At 39.3% G+C, this 16891-nt stretch overlaps 1 long non-coding RNA gene across 1 annotated transcript in view; it reads left to right on the top strand.

The window, feature by feature from the left end:
- Positions 1-16891, top strand: part of LOC123765699 (uncharacterized) — a 122181-nt gene that overhangs the window by 49947 nt on the left and 55343 nt on the right. The window contains exon 2 of the long non-coding RNA XR_006773741.2: positions 1354-1398. This is a non-coding gene — a long non-coding RNA (uncharacterized lncRNA). The remainder of the gene's footprint in view (positions 1-1353; positions 1399-16891) is intronic.

Here is a 16891-nt window from a genome sequence, read left to right as displayed (position 1 = left end):
GAGGGGAAAAGGTTTGGGATTTAAGGGAAAGGGAGACGGAATAATACGGTGTAGAGAATGAGGAATGATATATTAATACACCACAGATTAAATCTAATGTGTATGATAATTTAGAACCATCAACTTAGAGGTTTGCCTATGGTGGTGGTGGTGGTGAAATTTTTATGCCACACACATATGACCTGAGGTTGACCTGCTTGCAAGCCTAGCACCTCCAAATTCCTGCCTTCACTTCTCCAATACCAGATACCAGAGATAAAGATTTGTTGGAGGTTCTATGGCTTAAGACCGTATATTATTAAAGGATTCGGGTGCGCGAGGTTTTAGTTGATATTCTTGTCTTATATGGGATAATATAGTTACAGGTACAGGTAGTTACAAGAGTTCGGAAGTACTTCCGAACTCCTTATCAAAAACAGCCCGAAGCCGACGGAGAACCCTCTACAGCAGTCAAGCGTTGTATACATGTACACTTGCCCCCACGAAGGATGTAACCTTCAATGTAAGTACATAGGTATGACGTCGACCAAGCTGACGAGGCGTTTGACATGCCATCTTCAATCTGGTGCCCCTAGGAATCACATGAGACAAGCCCATGACATTACTCTAACAAGAGAAATGTTGAACAAGAATACTTGCATAATAGACAAAACCCAAGATTCAAGAAGATTACAAATTCTTGAGGCAATTCACATAAGAATAGAGCGACCTACCATGAACACCCAAATCACGGAACTATTTACTCTACCCACCATGAGAGTAAGGACAAGACAAGAACATATCGATGCCAACACAGAAGACAATGTCCAACATAACAGGTCAATTACACTGGATTAATCTTTGTGTTTAGATAGGAGATGCCTCGTATGGGCCAATAAGCCTTCTGCAGCCCCTATGTTTATCCCTTATGTATCCCCCCATGTTTTCACCTTCATTGTATTATCACCTGACCTAATGCGGGTATAAAATCAACTAGTATTGTAAGATCTGTTCACTTGAGAATGAACCATGGAGGTTCGAAACGTCGTGCAAATTATACAAATAAGTGTAATACACTCTATAGTAAATCACTTCTTTTCTTCACCTTAAAAGTACGAAAATGAGTTTTGGAGAACTCCTATTTCAATTAAGCCCTGATGCTAAGAAAATAGTTAGAGGGATAGAAGCCCTAAACCAGAAAATAATAAATACAGAATATGCGGTCATATTCAATGAAACATATATATATATATATATATATATATATATATATATATATATATATATATATATATATATATATATAATATATATATATATATATATATATATATATATATATTATTTTAAATGACGTTGTTGTTGTGTTTTCAGGACGGTTGTGACCCTTGGTGAGGCCGTCAGAGCTGCTGCAGGAAGGTAAGTGTCTGCCTTAAGTAGTGTCTTAAGTAAGTGTCTTGCTTTTGACTTCCATGACTCTTGGTGGGTCTTGAGAGCTTGTGCAGGAAGGTGTCTTCCTAGCTCCCCCCATGTAGCCTAGCTCTTCCTTTTTATTTTTAAATTTTATTTTCTGTCTGCAGAAGGTTCTGGCGAGTACGTTCTCTCGTAGAAAGTTTTTGCATAGATGGTTCATCCATTTTAATTTCTAGTTTGCCCCTGTTGTTTGGTGGGGTGTGAAATCGAAGAGGGAATCTATTATCGTCAGACGAGTGCATATTTTTTCTCATTTGCAAATATCTTTCTTTTCACAACATAAACTGCCAACAGAAAGCTTTTCAGAATCTAAATAAGGTTTTGTTTCAAGAGGCGTCACGCTTCACTGCATGGGCGCCGCCATATTGATCCGTGCCACCATGGGACTATCTCCCCCATCCCCTTCCCCCCGCATTCAGATACATTGCATCTCTTTGCATCATTGCAAATATTGCAGTGGATAAAGAGACACGAAAGTTGTGATATATTTTCTTACTCTGGTTTGCATAGTAAACAAATACTTTGAGGCTACTTTTGGAGAGTATAATCTATCGTTACCTTCTCAGTTGAATCATAGCCTAAAACGCGGAACATTTTATAAATTAATTTCCTGTGAATCTAGTCGCCGTTGTATTGTATCTCCATTTTAGAGAAATAGTCTAGGTATAAAGTGTTTCGCAGGATATATCTCCCCTTCCCAAGTCAATCCCACCAAGATTGACTCACAAGTTACCGATCTTCAGTTTTGCTGACGACCTCCTCTTGCTTATCACTGCTCATCTGTTATTCTGTGCCTTCTGTTATATGTTTTGTCAATAATATATATATATATATATATATATATATATATATATATATATATATATATATATATATATATACAAATGTTGTACCTAATAGAATTGCCTAATAAGCAGAATTTTCGTGAAATATTTGTTTCTCGAATATTTCACGATATAATATTTATTTATTATTATTTTGTTTTATAATATAATACTGTATTATATTTTGTTTTGTTTTAAATGATAGATAAATATTATATTATATCATTGTATTATATATGATTGCAATTTTATATTGAGTCAAAACTATAACAAATGTTGAGTCAAAACCGCACTTCTTGTCCTTGTATGCAAGGTCCGATGTGCCTAACAGGCAGAATGATTTTCGTTATTTTCAAATTTATATTTCCAGATTTGGTTCTTTTCTATCAATAATTTATTATATTATTAACATGAATTTCTGACTTGTTATATTAGGACATGTTTGGATAGGTTAGGTTAGGTTGTTTCATCAAATTTTTGTTAGTTTTGACTCAGCATAACATAAAATTGCAATCGTATATAATATAATGAATACTTTATCATATCACAAGAAAAACATTTGGAGAAATTAAATATTTCACGAAATTTTTTTAATGTTCGTGAAATTTGAATTTGAATAAATTCAAATTATATTTGAATTTGAATATAATTCAAATATTTGAAAAAATATTTTCAAAAAATATTTTGAAATATTTCAAAATTATATTTTTTTTAAATAAAATAGCCAATTCTGGCTGTTAGGTACGATATAATACCATATAGCAGGCCAACCTCAAAACGTAATATTATTATAATTAAAAACTTATAAAATATTTCTAAGAGTCGCATCACAGAAAACTTTTCCATATGCTAAACTAAGAAGAAAAAAAAATTCCACAACAGAGTCTTTGAGGGGGCGCAGGCCTCCGTGTAAGCTGTCTTGAGATACTCTGAGCGTCTGACTGTTTCACCTTCACTTCCCTCCAGAGATCCTGCCAATACCTTGTGCTCTGGCTCACTGCCCATGCGTTGGCGTCAGTTGACATTGGGTTGAAATTGGGTTAAGATTGAGTTTGCGTTTTCTTGGGCAGATAGACGTTGTTTGGCCAGAGTTCGGTTGAGATAAGATTAAACAACTGCTTACTCCGTCAGCAGGGTCGTCTTAGTGCTGCAAGGAGGAGGAAGAGGGTGAGAAGGAGGATTATTATAGATACCGTTGTCTTGGATTTTTTTTCACAGTTGGGCGTTTTCATTCGTAAGTTAATTCCCAGGTAAGAGCCTTATGTCTTATGATTGTGAAAGACGAGACAGCTTGGAAAATCTCTTTACACCCGATGCCTTTGTTCATCCAGCAAGAAATATGTGCTTGGTTGATAGTCGACTACAGACTGAGAATTCACATTATCGTGATATATCAATGAGAACATCCACAGGAGCCGTGATTAGGATTCGAACCTATGCGCTGGGTATCCCCAAATGCCACGATATGGTCTAAGGAATTGTGTGAAACCCTATTTCGGTTTCAGTGGAAGCCTCAGGAATCCTAGTGGGTGCAGTAGTACCCCAGGTTGCAATTCTTTTGACCATGTCGTGGTGTAGTTGTTTAGAGCGTGCGTCTGCGAATACCCAGCGCGTAGGTTCGAATCCCTATCGCGGCTCTTGTGGATTTTATATATATATATATATATATATATATATAAATATATATATATATATATATATATATATAAGATTAAATCGAGCCCCCCCCCCCAAGGGTCGAATTACCGACCCCGCCCAGGATGCAACTCTACAACAAGCTGACTAACTTCTGGATACCAATTTACTATTAGGTGAACAGACGCATTAGGTGATAGGAAATGCGCCCAAACACTTCTGTCCCGCTCTGGATTTGAACCCGAAATCTCCGATTGTGAGTCGAGAAAGAACCCGACTGTACTACGGGGACCCCTCATTTGATATAGAAAAAAAGGACAGAATATAAGTATATTAACATACTAAAAGATATGAGCGATAGATACACCGGATCTATCAATACATTGGATCTATCATTACAGTGGATCTGTCAATACAGTGGATCTGTCAATACAGTGGATCTGTCAATACAGTGGATCTATCATTACAGTGGATCTGTCAATACATTGGATTTATCAATACATTGGATTTATCAATACATTGGATCTATCAATACATTGGATTTATCAGTACATTGGATTTATCAATACATTGGATCTATCAATACATTGGATTTATCAGTACATTGGATTTATCAATACATTGGATCTATCAATACATTGGATTTATCAATACATTGGATCTATCAATACATTGGATCTATCAATACATTGGATTTATCAATACATTGGATCTATCAATACATTGGATCTATCAATACATTGGATTTATCAATACAGTGGATCTGTCAATACAGTGGATCTGTCAATACAGTGGATCTATCATTACAGTGGATCTGTCAATACAGTGGATCTGTCAATACAGTGGATCTATCAATACAGTGGATCTGTCAATACAGCGGATCTGTCAATACAGTGGATCTGTCAATACAGTGGATCTGTCAATACAGTGGATCTGTCAATACAGTGGATCTATCATTACAGTGGATCTGTCAATACATTGGATCTGTCAATACAGTGGATCTATCATTACAGTGGATCTGTCAATACAGTGGATCTGTCAATACAGTGGATCTGTCAATACAGTGGATCTGTCAACACAGTGGATCTGTCAATACAGTGGATCTGTCATTACAGTGGATCTGTCATTACAGTGGATCTGTCATTACAGTGGATCTATCAATACATTGGATCTGTCAATACAGTGGATCTGTCATTACAGTGGATCTGTCAATACATTGGATCTATCAATACATTGGATCTATCAATACAGTGGATCTGTCAATACAGTGGATCTGTCAATACATTGGATCTATCATTACAGTGGATCTGTCAATACATTGGATCTGTCAATACAGTGGATCTGTCAATACATTGGATCTATCATTACAGTGGATCTGTCAATACATTGGATCTATCATTACAGTGGATCTGTCAATACATTGGATCTATCAATACAGTGGATCTATCAATACAGTGGATCTGTCAATACAGTGGATCTGTCAATACAGTGGATCTGTCAATACAGTGGATCTGTCATTACAGTGGATCTGTCAATACAGTGGATCTGTCAATACATTGGATCTATCATTACAGTGGATCTGTCAATACATTGGATCTATCAATACATTGGATCTATCAATACATTGGATCTATCATTACAGTGGATCTGTCAATACAGTGGATCTGTCAATACATTGGATCTATCATTACAGTGGATCTGTCAATACAGTGGATCTGTCAATACAGTGGATCTGTCAATACAGTGGATCTGTCAATACAGTGGATCTGTCAATACAGTGGATCTATCAATACAGTGGATCTGTCAATACAGTGGATCTGTCAATACAGTGGATCTATCAATACAGTGGATCTGTCAATACAGTGGATCTGTCAATACAGTGGATCTGTCAATACAGTGGATCTGTCAATACAGTGGATCTGTCAATACAGTGGATCTGTCAATACATGGATCTATCAATACAGTGGATCTGTCAATACAGTGGATCTGTCAATACAGTGGATCTGTCAATACAGTGGATCTATCAATACAGTGGATCTGTCAATACAGTGGATCTGTCAATACATGGATCTATCAATACAGTGGATCTGTCAATACAGTGGATCTGTCAATACAGTGGATCTGTCAATACAGTGGATCTGTCAATACAGTGGATCTGTCAATACAGTGGATCTATCAATACAGTGGATCTGTCAATACAGTGGATCTGTCAATACATGGATCTATCAATACAGTGGATCTGTCAATACAGTGGATCTGTCAATACAGTGGATCTGTCAATACAGTGGATCTGTCAATACAGTGGATCTGTTAACACAGTGGATCTATCAATACAGTGGATCTATCAATACAGTGGATCTGTCAATACAGTGGATCTGTCAATACAGTGGATCTGTCAATACAGTGGATCTGTCAATACAGTGGATCTGTCAATACATGGATCTATCAATACAGTGGATCTGTCAATACAGTGGATCTGTCAATACAGTGGATCTGTCAATACAGTGGATCTGTCAACACAGTGGATCTATCAATACACTGGATTTAGCATAAAGTTCATGCACTGAAGAAGTTAAAAAAAGAGCCGTAAGGAGGTGGATATAGGATCGATAGTCCTCCGTCTTGGCACGAAGTCGACTCTCTCCTAATTAAAGTGTAGGCCTACAGGCTAATCTAAAGTCCGTAGGAAATATTTAATACAATGGCGGTTGCTATAGGTCTGTAGTTTTTAGGATTTATGGGGCCTATAATTACATTTTTAAGATTGATTATATATTCATGCAAAATCGAAGATGATTTTAACAAATTCAATTTGTAAATCTTTTCTGAATTTTTCTTGAATAGGTTGTACAAATTTCAACTCTGGTAATATACTTGGCTCTACATATGACTGGTCAAACGTCTTCAGACGTGATGGGGAAGAAAAACAGTTGATAATTGAAGAATTACATAGTTGCCCTCTCATTACATTTTCTCTCATTAAAGAAAATGTGAAACTGAAGTAATCGTAAACTATTCCAATCTGTGGAAAACAAATTGATCAGAATTAAACTAACACTAAATACAGGAAATCTGTTATGACCTAGATGTCTCTAGCCAATGGAGAAGCTGGTCATGTGATCACTCACCCTATTACTGACCAGGCCATATGGTACTTAACCTAATCGATCTAAAAACTTACATATTACAATGAATTATTTCCCTGAAGGCACCAACTGAAGTACAGTTATCTACGTTCTCGAGTCATAATCGATGATCCTCGGTTCGATCCTCCGGCTGGAACAAAAATTGTGAACGTTTCCTTTCACCTGATGCTTCTGCTCACCAAGCAGTGAATAGGTATTCGGGAGGGTTGGCAACTGTTGTAGGGTACTATGTCAATGATGTTTATAATTGGCCGAGGGTAACTTCGATACAAGTATAAGTGCAGGCTTCCTGTCCCCGACAACGGGATTTATTATATCTAGTGGCCGCGACAGGGACACCAAGCCGGCGGCTTGTCAAAGGTCCCCCGATTGTTCCTGAGGATTTTATATATATATATATCTGGATTTTAAACTGAGGTAATATCTTGGCATTTACGGCTTCTGCTGGTAGGCGGTTCCATGGATTTATTGCACTATATTGTCCCTTGTTTAGGTTACAGGCGACCGTTTAAAGGAGTGGTTTGCGTTAATTACACTTTGTTCCGTATTTTTAAAGGTTTCGATGGAATCAGCCCTGTCATGTCTGGTTTGGATACGTTTCCTGTCACCTAATGCCTCTGTTCACCTAGCAGTAAATAGCTACCAGAGAGCTAGAGAACTGTTGTGGGGTTGCATCCAGAGGCGGAAGATCAGTAATTCGACCTTTGGGGGACTTCAATACAATCCAGAAATAAATAAATAAATAAATAAATAAATATATATATATATATATATATATATATATATATATATATATATATATATATATATATATATATATATATATATAATATATATATATATATATATATTGCCGAATAACCACATATGAAAAATAGAAAATGCTTAACGCGTTTTCGGCTAATTCGCCTTCATCAGAGCAAAGCCCCGGTATGTACAAGTTGGATCCCTATTTAAGCCTCAATATAGCACGTCAAAACAATATAGCAATCATTTAAACACGTATGGCACTTGGAGATATTAAAAGGAGCTCCCTTGTATGGGCCAATAGGCCTTCTGCAGTTACCTTCTTTCTTATAATTCCTTTCCTCCACTTATTTTTGGTGGTCAGGTGATCTGCCCAGGCGGATATAAAGGTCTGATCAGCAAACTTATCTTCATTCTACTTTGCTCTGATGAAGGCGAATTAGCCGAAAACGCGTTAAGCATTTTCTATTTTTCATATGTGGTTATTCGGCATACTTGGATCAGTGTTTTTGTGATCATTGTTGCATATATATATATTATATATATATATATATATATATATATATATATATATATATATATATATATATATATATATATATATATATATATACACACATATATACATACATACATACATACATACATACATACATACATACATACATACATACATACATACATACTCTGGCTGCCTGTCCCCCCGACAAAATGAACTATTGAATTATAAATAACATTCTCAATAAACCTGGCATGAATCTTGAGAAAACGGGAGCTCAGGAGTAACTAAAGCATTCGCCTTGCAGTAAACATTTAGAGAATAGGTACACATATACGCCTTGTTCGTCAGGAAAAATGATCCCGATACGTCCTTTACTTCACGATTGATCGTCTCTTTGGAATTCTGTATACTCACTGACAGATCAAAAGGCCATCACCAAACTGCCGTCTGGGTATTGCCACATTAAACATATTAGTTTTAATCGATATTTTCCTTAACCATCAGCTAGGTTAAGGGAAACCCTTAACCCTTTCCAGTTACTGATCAGCTCAACAGTGCTTAACCTGACTCAGCACCAGTGAACACCTCCCTTTGGCCCCCCGACAGCTGTGTACAGACTTGCTATCGTTCCCACCCAGACACAAACGTATTTGTTGTCAAGCGTTTCAACGTACCCCGGCTATCTTCCCCCTTCCCCCCTATCCCTGCTGGATGCTGCAAGCCGGCCAAGGATGCTTCCATGGTGCGTTACCTGCATCTGTGGCTCAGCAGATGACAAAATAATACGCATTCCAATTTAATCTGGAATTTGGTAATTTGCATTAGTGATCCAACATATTTTCTCTTCGAAAACCCCTGAAATCATTTCAAACTTGAATTAAATCGTTAGGGTACCAATTAGCACAAGTTTTGGGGTGATTCACGCCGGAAATGAATTACCCCGAGAGTGTTCGATCTATCTCGCTTCGTAGAATCGACGGGTTTATAGGAAAAGTTGTAAACTTTCGTGTAAGAAATCTTAGACTCGAATACCGAATCCATATGGTTAGAATTTGGCGATGGAGAATATTTGTCACGCCTTGTTCCATCACGAGAAACTATTTATGCTTCGAAAGCTGTCGAGATGAACACACAAATCACAATAGCGTGATGCATCAAATGAACAAAATTAAGTCGATTAAGGCAGCGTCTGGGATGCTCCCGGACGTTGGTTCGAATCCTCGCCACGGCCCTTGTGGATTTGTTTATCGAGATGATTTTTGTTTTCAGGGATATTCCTGTGCCGGCCCTAAGCCTCTGATTGGCCCACTAAGAGGCGTTGTATGAGATGTGATCATGTGCCCCTGTTCTTCCGAGGGGTTGGCATCTTGGGACTCGACGCCCTTGCCTCATATGGCGGGGTTTTCGACCAAATGAGCATGAATAACCCTTTTTCATGGATCCCAAAGACTGTGGTTAAAATAGGTATCTTGGCTCAAACCGATTCGATTTCCGGATTTCCTGCGTTCGATTTCTCTCGATAAACATCTCTCTCCATGGTGAGAGATGTTTAGCCATGATGTTTCCTTACACCCGATGCTTCTGTTTACCTAAATTAGGTAACTGGGAGTCCGTCGTAAGTAGTGGGGTGCGTCCTGGAAGCCATATTCGACCTTGGGGAAGCTCAGTAAGGAGGAAAATGAGTTCCTGGTTCCAGCAATGGGCAAAAATATTGTCAAATGATCTCGTAATGTCTGCTGGAACTTTTGTATGCATTATCTCCCTACCTGTGGTCAATACTTTATACAGGTATCATTAATTAGGATCAATAAATAGGCCTATTGATAACCAGTGGGTTGGATATGGGAAAATATTGTAAAATGTTATATTTGAAGCCAGCGGCCTAATTTATTGTGCACCTCATACTCATCCTGAGAGCGGTAGTTTATTGTGCACCTCATACTCATCCTGTGAGCGGTAGTTTATTGTGCACCTCATACTCATCCTGAGAGCGGTAGTTTATTGTGCATCTTATACTCATCCTGTGAGCGGTAGTTTATTGTGCACCTCATACTCATCCTGTGAGCGGTAGTTTATTGTGCACCTCATACTCATCCTGAGAGCGGTAGTTTATTGTGCACCTCATACTCATCCTGTGAGCGGTAGTTTATTGTGCACCTCATACTCATCCTGAGAGCGGTAGTTTATTGTGCACCTCATACTCATCCTGTGAGCGGTAGTTTATTGTGCACCTCATACTCATCCTGTGAGCGGTAGTTTATTGTGCATCTTATACTCATCCTGTGAGCGGTAGTTTATTGTGCACCTCATACTCATCCCGGGTCTTTCTTCCCCTCTCTCCCTCTCCCGTCACTCTTCTCCTCTTCCCTCTCTCATTCCTCTTACCCTATTACCCCATTCGCTTTCCCTCCTCCCCCCACTCTTTCCCCTCCCCGCCCCCCCCCCTTCCTGAGCAACACCACAGTGCTACTCCATCACCAGAACAGGAACATCAAGGTGCACGATTCCCAGTGTGACTACCACAGCTCTCTAGCCAGACGTAGGGACGCTCCCTCTACCCCACCGCCGACGTTGGAGGGGCTAAGAAACATCCCATCCCCCCCAACATCACCCTTTCCCCCACCCCCTTCCTCCTAGACGCTGTGTCGCAATAATTTGGCCGTGAACTAACATCCCTCAAAGAGGCGGCTAAGTAGAAAAGTTGGACGGAGGGATGAGTCAAAACTTGCAGTCCATTTTGGAAATTCTAAATATCTTCGTTCCCTAATAAAGATTTGGGTAGCGACTTGAATCTCTCAATAGGAGTGGTTGTATTTTCTGATTGGGGGGGGTGTTGGTGGGGGGACAATCGAGGTATTTTTTCGTCCCTCGACCAATATAATCTTAAAGATTTCTTAATTTGTTTGAGGAGCAGTGGTCTTATTTCCTCAAGACGTCATTAATGTAAAGGACTTCTTTTCGCCTTGTCACACAAAAGACAAAATTTATCTAAGTGACATCACTGAAAGACTCTTCCAAATTAAAAAGTCAGCCCCACTAATTACCTGTTTATTCTGAAAAGTAATTTGCTGATGAACTTGTTACGACTGTATAATGAGGCCAGAGACACTATTAGAGAATTAAAATTGTAATTGTTATTTAATGACACGCTATTTTTTGGTTACTTAGCTTGTATTTCACCCGCCCGACGAGACGAGGGAAACCAGGCTCTATGGCACTACAGCACAAGGCACAAGTTTTTCGGTTTTTATTATTTGATTGATTCATAACGGTAAACCCCGAGAGGGCAGACTGGAGAAGCTGTACAGCTCTGCTTTCTTAATTATTTTAACCTGGCATTACAGACCATTAGTCTCATATTTTATTGCCGTGACTCCCATAGGTGGATATAATTGTTTTTTTTTATGAAGGTAGACACTTGGGATTATGGTAATGGTTAGGATAAGACGAGGCACGGCAATGAGGCCTTGATGGATAATTATTTATCCGTGAGAGAGGTGCTTTGGTAGACAGGCTGGGTGTGTCCGGATGCTACCACACAGGCTGGTTGTGCGTTCGAATGTTCGCATACGGGATGATTATGACCAAATAATTACTAATAAGCAAACTTAGGCGACATTTAATAGTACCCCCTATTTAATAAATATCCAACTTAACGTAATCGGGTGTACATTAAGTGGTAAATTTGATGATCCACAAGTCTTTTCTACATAGAGGTGAGCCCAACCATTTCTAGATGAGATCTGTCGCGGTAGCCGACCATAATAACGAGGTGAATGGAGGAATATTTTTATCTACATTACCTTTTTAAGGATTTTTGGCCCCATTTATTAACTAAACCGGTTGGGTTATGTTGATAACTCGAGTGTGGATTGACGGGTGAGTATAGTGGTGATTGGTGACAGGAGTGGTTATTGATAGTATGGTAGTTGTTGATGAGGGGGGGGGGGGTGTGCTCGTTGATGGGATGGTGGCCCATGTTTAAGGCTAGGCTTGTTCTTGGAATTGATTGTGGTGTGAATGGTGGTTCCTTGGGGTAGTTTGACTCGGTACTCGGGGGGTGTGGAAGCTGCTAGTAAGAGTGCAGTAGTTGTTGCAGATGTGGTTGTAATTGCCGGGGTGTATGACAGTGACTGGACTACAAACACACACATAATATATATATATATATATATATATATATATATATATATATATATATATATATATATATATATATATATATATATGGTACCACTTTAGGTACCACCTCTGGTGCAATTGTAGAGACCCCTTAGTCTCGGAGAAGAAAATAAAGAATATTCAGAGAAGACCTTGTAGATTCTCACTGAATACTTTAATATTTTCTTTTCCTATCCTTCCACCCCTATTTTTTGTATATATACATATATATTTGTTTTATTTAAACTTTATATATTATATATATAATATATTTATATAATTATATATATATAATATATATAAATGTATAAATATAAATAAGTAGGTGATATAATTTTTGCATACAGTTAAGAATTGCATTATTTGTTGGGGAGCTAGAGTGTGATGTAATTTATAACATGGTGATGGTACAGGCACACATACATAGTACATTGAGTTGACTATACTCTAAACATTTTAATATGTTCCCGTTGCAAATTTATGGATACGTTGAAATGATATATAGCAAGAGGGATTATGTCCTAGCGAAGTATTAAAAATTTACGAATGATATTGGTCAACAAATTTGCTCTTTTGTTATCAGAGAACTTATTAAATTTGGCTTCCACACCCGAAGTTGGACTCTGCATTTATAGATCACTTTAGGATATATATATATATATATATATATATATATATATATATATATATATATATATATATATATATATATATATATATATATATATATATATATGCAAACAAGCCTGAATGGTCCCCAGGACTATATACAACTGAAAACTCACACCCCAGAAGTGACTCGAACCCATACTCCCACAACTGGTATGTACAGGGACGCCTTAATCCGCTTGACCATCACGACCGGACATAAGGAAGTGATAGCCGAGGCTATATGAACCACTTCCCCGCCGGCACTCGGATGGTAATCTTGGGCATAGCATTTTATCAAATCACCTCATTCTTTGGGGCACACGTGAGGAACACAAATGCAAACAAGCCTGAATGGTCCCCAGGACTATATACAACTGAAAACTCACACCCCAGAAGTGACTCGAACCCATACTCCCACAACTGGTATGTACAGGGACGCCTTAATCCGCTTGACCATCACGACCGGACATAAGGAAGTGATAGCCGAGGCTATATGAACCACTTCCCCGCCGGCACTCGGATGGTAATCTTGGGCATAGCATTTTATCAAATCACCTCATTCTTTGGGGCACACGTGAGGAACACAAATGCAAACAAGCCTGAATGGTCCCCAGGACTATATACAACTGAAAACTCACACCCCAGAAGTGACTCGAACCCATACTCCCACAACTGGTATGTACAGGGACGCCTTAATCCGCTTGACCATCACGACCGGACATAAGGAAGTGATAGCCGAGGCTATATGAACCACTTCCCCGCCGGCACTCGGATGGTAATCTTGGGCATAGCATTTTATCAAATCACCTCATTCTTTGGGGCACACGTGAGGAACACAAATGCAAACAAGCCTGAATGGTCCCCAGGACTATATACAACTGAAAACTCACAAAAACATTCAGGCTTGTTTGCATTTGTGTTCCTCACGTGTGCCCCAAAGAATGAGGTGATTTGATAAAATGCTATGCCCAAGATTACCATCCGAGTGCCGGCGGGGAAGTGGTTCATATAGCCTCGGCTATCACTTCCTTATGTCCGGTCGTGATGGTCAAGCGGATTAAGGCGTCCCTGTACATACCAGTTGTGGGAGTATGGGTTCGAGTCACTTCTGGGGTGTGAGTTTTCAGTTATATATATATATATATATATATATATATATATATATATATAATTTAACGTTTCCGACGTTTTTAGCAAATGGAACTCAACGATGATAGGCGTCGCGGAGAAGAGCATTAATATCCCACGGAAGAACAGGAGTACACTGTATATATATATATATATATATATATATATATATATATATATATATATATATATATATATATATATATATATATATATCTCATACCTAGTAGCCAGAACGCACTTCTCAGCCTACTATGCAAGGCCCGATTTGCCTAATAAGCCATGTTTTCCTAAATTAATATATTTTCTCTAAATTTTTTCTTATGAAATGATAAAGCTACCCATTTCATTATGTATGAGGTCAATATTTTGTTATTGGAGTTAAAATTAACATTGATAAATGACCGAACCTAACCAACCCTACCTAACCTAACCTAACCTATCTTCATAGGTTAGGTTCGGTTAGGCAGCCGAAAAAGTTAGGTTAGGTTAGGTTAGGTAGGTTAGGTAGTCGAAAAACAATTAATTCATGAAAACTTGGCTTATTAGGCAAATCGGGCCTTGCATAGTAGGCTGAGAAGTGCGTTCTGGCTACTTGGTACTACATATATATATATATATATATATATATATATATATATATATATATATATATATATATATATATATATATATATATATATATAGACTGCTGTAGAATTTCGCACTTGCTAGTGTGGGGGGAGGAGAAAAAAAAATATAAAAAAACATTTGAGCACTTAGTCTGCCGCTGCAAGTTGGACGCGCGCCCTTCACTGGTGACCGCTGAGTTATAGCCAGGGTTTTTGTAACGCTTTATTTAATCACCGTGAATTTATGGCTGATAGTGGATCGGGTGGAGAGCCGGCTGGCGGGCTTTTGTGTTCCCGCCCGCTAAAACTGGCCCGCGCTTTTTTTTTTCTTTTTATGCTGTAAACAAACCCGAGGTGCTTAGTTTTGCCACCCCAGGATGTCCTCAGTAGAGTTTTCCGGTTAATGAGCTGTGAGTATCTAGATTTGTTACGCTGATTTGCCTCTTTGTCGCGAGTCCAACCTAACCTAACCTTACCTTACCGTAGCTTACCTAACCTAGCCTAACCTTACCAAGCCTTACCTAACCTAGCCTAACCATACCAAGCCTTACCTAACCTTTCCTAACCTAACCTAACCCGGAACGTACTAACCCAATCAACTCCCGCGTAACTTATCGAGGCCGTTGCATAGAAAACGTAAATATTTGTGAGCCGTTACTTTTTCATTGTAGCTTGCATTTGTGACGTTTGTTATTATAACATTGTTCTTTTATTGTTCTATTATTGTTCTTTTCTATAGTTCATATTTTTTATATTGCACCATAGTCGCTGTTGGAACTAATGTTTTTGGACGAGAAGTTGTACCTTGTCCTTATATCCCAGCTTCTTGTCCTTATATCCAGCTCCTTGTCCTCATATCCCAGCTCCTTGTCCTCATATCCCAGCTCCTTGTCCTCATACCCCAGCTCCTTGTCCTCATATCCCAGCTCCTTGTCCTCATATCCCAGCTCCTTGTCCTCATATCCCAGCTCCTTGTCCTCATATCCCAGCTCCTTGTCCTCATATCCCAGCTCCTTGTCCTTATATCCCAGCTCCTTGTCCTCATATCCCAGCTTCTTGTCCTCATATCCCAGCTCCTTGTCCTCATATCCCAGCTCCTTGTCCTCATATCCCAGCTCCTTGTCCTCATATCCCAGCTCCTTGTCCTCATATCCCAGCTCCTTGTCCTCATATCCCAGCTCCTTGTCCTCATATCCCAGCTCCTTGTCCTCATAAGTCATCTAAGTGCTAACCACATTGGCTGAGAGCTTTCTCCCGATGAGTACCTTACCTTATCACTAATATTTATCTACTATACATCATTATTAGTTTAGTAGTTGGAAGCTTGATTTGCCCTCTACAAGCAACAGAGCCGTAAGGGGAGAGGGGGGGGGGAGGGGCTATGTGTTAAATATGTTGAATACAAGTTTATATAAACTGACCTTATTTATGTTTACTGTTATGGTTACATTGTTGACGGGACAGGTTTGGTGTCCGACCGGAGCCGGACTGACTGAGGGAGCCGGTGGCAGAGCGGACAGAACACTGGACGCGTGATCCTGTGGTCCCGGGTTCGATCCCGGGCGCCGGTGAGAAACAATGGGCATAGTTTCTTTCACCCCTGATGGCCCTGTTATCTAGCAGGTAAATAGGTACCTGGGAGTTAGTCAGCTGTCACAGGCTGCTTCCTGGGGGTGGAGGCCTGGTCGAGGACCAGGCCGCGGGGACACTAAAGCCCAAAATCATCTCAAGATAACCTCAAGATGCTAATGACGAAATTGTTCGCGCGAAGGGAATATGAGACTTGCTGTCAAATGTAGCACCGTTATCTTGAGGTTATCTTGAGATGATTTCTGGGCTTAGCGTCCCCGCGGCCCGGTCTTCGACCAGGCCTCCTTTTTGTTACACCCCCTCCCCAGGAAGCTGCAGCCCGTAGCAGCTGTCTAACTCCCAGGTACCTATTTACTGCTAGGTGAACAGGGGGCATCAGTGGTGAAAGAAGCTCTGCCCATTGTTTCTGCCTCCACCGGAGAATTGAACCTCAGGACTACGAAT

The sequence above is a fragment of the Procambarus clarkii genome, chromosome 37 (assembly GCF_040958095.1).
Source record: "Procambarus clarkii isolate CNS0578487 chromosome 37, FALCON_Pclarkii_2.0, whole genome shotgun sequence".
In the NCBI taxonomy this organism is placed as follows: domain Eukaryota; kingdom Metazoa; phylum Arthropoda; class Malacostraca; order Decapoda; family Cambaridae; genus Procambarus; species Procambarus clarkii.
This window is presented reverse-complemented; position numbering and strand designations above follow the sequence as displayed.